The sequence below is a fragment of the Chironomus tepperi genome, unplaced genomic scaffold (assembly GCF_022539635.2).
Source record: "Chironomus tepperi strain 1889 unplaced genomic scaffold, CSIRO-AGI_Ctep_v1 contig_457, whole genome shotgun sequence".
In the NCBI taxonomy this organism is placed as follows: domain Eukaryota; kingdom Metazoa; phylum Arthropoda; class Insecta; order Diptera; family Chironomidae; genus Chironomus; species Chironomus tepperi.
In genome coordinates this window covers 41,380-47,379 of record NW_027226579.1, presented here as the reverse complement: position 1 = coordinate 47,379, position 6,000 = coordinate 41,380, and positions in this window count along the sequence as shown.

Genomic DNA, 6,000 nt, shown 5'->3' with positions numbered 1-6,000 from the left:
TTAAAGGTCATTGACATTGAAACTCTTCTAATTAACTTATTATATGTATATGTAATTGAATAAGGTTTTTTATGCCTGCTTATAAAGTTTAGGTACCTTATAAGAAGGCTTTTTCCTTAGAAAAGAAGAAAAATAATAAATAATAATAATAATAAGGTTCGAATCCTTTACATTCAGAAAATTGGTTTTTGGATAGCATTGCTTTTTACATTTTTTGTAGATTTTCAATTTATTTTCGTAAAATTTACTGCACTTTCAATTTTTTTTTTAAATTCCTTAATATTCACCGAATTAAAAACATGATTTAAAGCTAGTCCATAACTTGATCAGCTAATAATAGACAGCAAATCATCCCAAAACTCTCCATCACCAAAAAATTCTCATCCAAAAATCACAAGAACTAATTTAAAATTCATAAAGCTATAAACATCACAGATTATAAGCAAATAAACTGTTAAAATTGACATTTATACTTCCAAAAAAAAAAAAAAAATATATTGCGACTTACTTACTTACAACCCTTTCCTAATTCCATCACAATCATCCCTAATAAGATTTTTATAACCACTTTTTTATTACGCGGATTTTTTTCACTTTAAAGAAATAAAAAAACAGGAACAATTTGATATTAATGAATGGGAAATTTTGTCAAAGGGTTGAAGATGAGACGCAAAAAAAATTAATCTTCAGCTTTTGTAACCAATTTTTATTGCACATTTTTTGGTTGTGTCGGGAATTTTAAATGACAATTTTTTTATAGTCGGGTATTAATTGAGTTATAAAAATTATATTTTTGATGGATTTTATAGGTACTTGAATTATGAAATGTTTAATAGGAAATTGATAGTTTTGGTGATATTTTGATGATTTTATAGATATAGGAAGGATAATTTTTTAGGTTATGGCTGTTCAAATTCGATGAAAATGTCTGTGGATTTGAAAAAATTTGACTTCATTTCATATAAAATTTGAGTCAAATCTAAGCTGAATTCTTGCAAAACTTTGGAAAGAATTTGAAATAAAATTGAAAAAATTTGAGAAAATCTTGGAAAAAATCCTAAAAATTAAGGGAAATTCAAGAATAATGTGGAAAAATTGAGAGAAAATTGGAAAAATTTGGAAACAAAACTGTATTAGAGCAAATTTTAAAGATTTATTAATAATGCAACACAACTTGTATAATTAGGAAAAAAACTTGTATAATTTATACTAAATTACCAAAATTTCAGAAAAATGTAACAAAAAGTAAGAAAAGAAACAAGTTTTCTTAAAAACTGGAATCTCCATTCCCAAAAATATCCTTAATTAATTCAAAACTCCTCAGTCACTAACAAATCCTTTATTACCATTGTATTCATTTTTTAAATTTTTTACTTTTCTATGATTCATTTGATTTTAATATAAAAATAATCGAATTATAACATAAAAAAATATGAATTTCAATCCGATTATGCTTCAACTTGCTCATTATTCCTTTGTCATGCTCGAGTGTTATGGAAATTTAATTTTTTTATGAAAATATTTTTTCTGTTCATCATTCTTTGTTTCCCTTCCTCAAAAGTCCTGCTTTTTCTATTGAAATATTTTTTTTTTCGTCGTCGTTGTTGTAGATTTATCATATCCTGGACACAATTCGTTTACATTAGATGGAATTAACATGAAGATTAGCATACAACTGTTGTTTGTCTGTCTCAATTGTGTGTGTGTATGTGTGATGAATTTGGGATGAAAATTGAGGTGATTTTGTCAGAATTTAGAGGGATTTTTGTGGGAATTTTATGAGAAATTTGTGAAGATTTTATAAAAATTTATGAGAATTTTAGGAAAATTTATTTATTTTAAGAAAGTTTAGGAGAAAAAACTATTGGAAAATTTGAAGAAAAATTGAAAAAGTTTCGATAAAAATTAAGAATACCTTACTAATGCTAAGAGAAAATTGTTGGAAAATTGCTAAAAACTTGAAAAATTGTGAAAAATTTAAAAAATTTGATAGAAAATTTAAGAAATTTTCAGAATAAATTTGGAAAAATTCTGGAAGATTAGGAAAAATTCAGGAAAGATTCAGGAAAAATTCAGGAAATGTTCAGTAAAATTATGAAAAATTGAGAAATTTATACACTAGTGTGTCCATCAGCAGTGTATTTGTCAGTATCAGAAGATACAACTGAAATATATGGACTTGAAATATGGTCAGCTTCTGAGTCAGACTTCGAATTCCTCAATTTCACTTAGATCCAGTTATATGATCTTCCCTAAAAATCGTAAAAATTTAAATTTGCCAACTTTTTCAAATCAAAAATTGAATTTTTGTCAATTTTTTCACACAAAATCTCAAAATAAAATTGAGAAAATCCCACAAAATCACCACAACATGATTTCCCAACTGCATCTATTCATTCCTTTCATAATCCTCCAGGATCTTTCTCCAAATACCAACAAAATAAAAGAAAAGTCACAAAAAAAAAGGAAGGAACAAGAAAAATGAGTAAGATGAGAATGTGACTTCAGTTCTACGCATAATTGCCCAAATTAATATTAATGTGAATGCATTAGATGAGGCAAAACAACAGTAACGAGAAAAATTTAAATTCATAAATTCAAATGAAATTTCTTTTATTTTTTCCTATTGTTGAGAGCACACGAGCATTAATGCGACTCACGGAAGTAGGAAAAGAAAAATATATTAATGAATATAAGTCGTTTCTAACTTTTTTTTTTTAATAGAATTTATTTATTAATTAATTTAAAAAATAAGTGGATTAATTAATTTTATGCATAGAATTTTTTTTCATTTATTTATTTATTCTTGGTGCATTTGAAGTAAATAGAACTAAAAGTTAGAAAGTCTTTGAAGTTTTGTAGATGGATGGTAAGCAGATTTTATGATTATTAGTTGTTGAATTGTTGAATTTTGGAGTATGTACTAGAGTTTCTCCTTTGTAGAAGAACTTCAAATGGGGTCTGGACTCCCAATTTCCTTCAAATTCTTTATATCAGGTAAAGAGCATGCTCTCAGGAGCAAATTAAGGTTTGAGCAACGCTCATTTACTCTATTTAAGGTGATCAAACTCTCAAGCGCATGCGTTATACTTGATTGGGTCTGGAATAAACCATAATGGAACAAAGGACACAAAGACTGATGTATAAAATTCATGCAAAATACACTTGAACTCCAAATTTATATGCCTTCTGAAAAATGTTTTCTCCTGGAAATCAGAACATACTAAAAAGCTCAAAATATGACTTGGAATCTACTTTAAGTCTAACAAAAGGTTGAGGTTCACTTCGATTTTGGCTTAACGACGTTGAATTTCCTGTGTTGACAAAAGTAAGTTATGACTAGTTGAAGGAATAATAAAGTCTGGTTCTAACGTTTTTTGTCCACTCGAGTAGGTTTTATTGCTCAAAATATGAGAAATATGCAATTTTTCAACTAGGCTCTGGAACCAGGGACGTATTTGAGCCTCAAATTTTGAGGAAGAGGGAGAGAGGAAGACTAGGATTTAGAAGTACTCATTGTCCTGCTACTTCTTGTCGTTCATTTGACGTTGTCAAAGCATCATGATGAATGCATATCCAACGTCTCTGTTATGATGTATCAGAAAAGTATGATAGTATTATTTTGAACTTTCATAGCTTAAAGTCGGCTATGATTTTGCATGTATCGACTCAAGTCGACTCGACTAAATGTTAAATTCATGTCAATTTGAGCTCTGTTAATTTTTGTATCCATGTCATGGCTATTTGAACCTTATATAGCTTGAAACTATTGATCATATTAAGTCAATTTTCTTATACAGGTAAAGAGTATGCTTCCATGGTACAGAAAGATCTCTACGATTCCAAAAACTGGTCTTACTAACGCTTTTCCTGTTAGGGCTCAATAACTTACCGACATAAATATTGAGATTCGAACTTAAGATCGCTAAATTGCCATTGTATGCAATTTTAATAAATTTATGCATCTAATCAATGCACCAACAACCTCAATGAACTAATTTATTGATTGCTACATTAATTACAATAATAATAATCTAGTAACCCAGTTTAATAAATCCCCAAGCCAGAACTGTTGAGTCACACTTAATCGACATCTAGACAAATAAATTCCACTGATCAACAACTCCACAGCATTTATTCCCCTCAATTCTCCAACTAATAAAAATTGTAATCTAGAATTTATGAATAATTTCACTTCCGTGTTTGATTTTTGCATGCGGAAAACTTTATTCTTATTATTATATATCCACAATGTTCAACACGAGAAGTTAATAAATAATTTTACAATTCAAATAGTTTAGTTGAAGCTACAAGCCCAATATTTTTGGGCGATGAAGAACATGGACGAAAGAAGAATTCGAGTAAACGTAATTCTTTCATCATGCATTTGGTAGCGTCAATTCTCATGCCCTTCCTTTTGCGGTTTTTTAAAACGTGTCTGGTTCAATAAACTTTTCAGTTCTTTTTCTCGCAAAAAAAAAAAAAAAAAAACAGAGAGAATAATATGAGGAAGAAGAGGAACGTAAAAAAAAAGAGTCAGCAATTATTGTGCTATAAAGCATAAGAATGTTCAACACCATAAATTTGATATTTTTTTCTGATGTTGTTGTTTGTAGTCGAGAGTTGAGAATGTAATGGAATGAAGGAAATTGCAATGCGCGGGAAAGAAAGAATTGTTATGAAAAAAATAATGAAAAATTCTTTATGTTGAGGATTAAAGAGCTTAAGGCGCATTTATATGTAGAGTATAAGTCAGGAATTGAGCCATTTAAAGCTAATCATAGCTGAAGATCAAGAGCTTTGCGTTGCATGCGTCTCAAAACTAATGACATTTCAAATCATGGCACTCAAACCTAGACCTACAGTCAAGTGTCGCTCACCTTCACTCACTTGACGACATAAAAGTCTATAAAGGGATATGCTTGCGCTTGGTATCGGAAACTAGCAAGTAGAAGCCAGCGATAGAGCCAGATTCAGTACGACCAGCGAAGTAAGGAATTAAGTAAGTAAGTAAAGGGAGATGCATTGTCAATGCATGCGACTAAGTCAGTGTAATATTGAAGCCATTAAGCCATTTCAATTTACTGACTTACTTCACTGACCATACAGATCAAGTGTGATCTATGGCCTCTCTCAGTCGGCTGCTGAAGCTGGGTCTATCGCTGTCTACCGCTTTCCAATTACCAATTCCAAGCATTTCAATTTACAGAAGAAAAAAATTTAATTAAGGTAGCAGCCAGCTGCTCGACTAGTCAACCTAACGATCATTAAAGCTAATAATTAAGTCGACTTCATCCAAAGTTGCAGGTCTGCTGACAAAAAAGAAGGTTGGTAGTCTTAAACAAGTATAAAGTTTATTTATATACTGCAAACCAGGAGGAAATACAGGCTCAGCAGAAAATCCAGTCCAGTGGTGCTTGGTCAAACTCTACAATGAAGTGGTTAGCCACTCATCCAATCAAACCTAAGAACAAGAATTCTTACCTGTCATACAGTCTGAAAACCATCCAGCATGGTAGACATTCTACAAGTCTATCATACCACTACATACCATAACAGCAATAAAATTATACAAAATGTCTTTACCACTCACCCTCAATTCCTGAAAAGTAGCTAAAAATATTGTGATCGAATGTATATTTTGAGGCTTCATACATGCATTTGTGCACTTCTGTGTTATGAGTTACTTGACTTTGTTGTATGTATCTGCATTCTTATTGTATAGTTGAGTTATATTAATGAGATTTTGTGCACTTTTCAGTGCACTTTCTGTTTCTTCATTTTTTTTCTTTGCCTGTTGTTGTGTCAGCAACAGAGTAGTTTAATGAGTTTGATCAAATGTACGACTGGTTCGTCGGTTTATTGGATGACTGGAGAAAAATGATGAGATTTTTTTTTTGTTCCCTAGATGCAACTTTGTTGCAAATTGCTACTCGTATATAAATTATTTATTTGATATTTATTTATTTGATTTGTTCGTGACTTCATATTTGATGAATC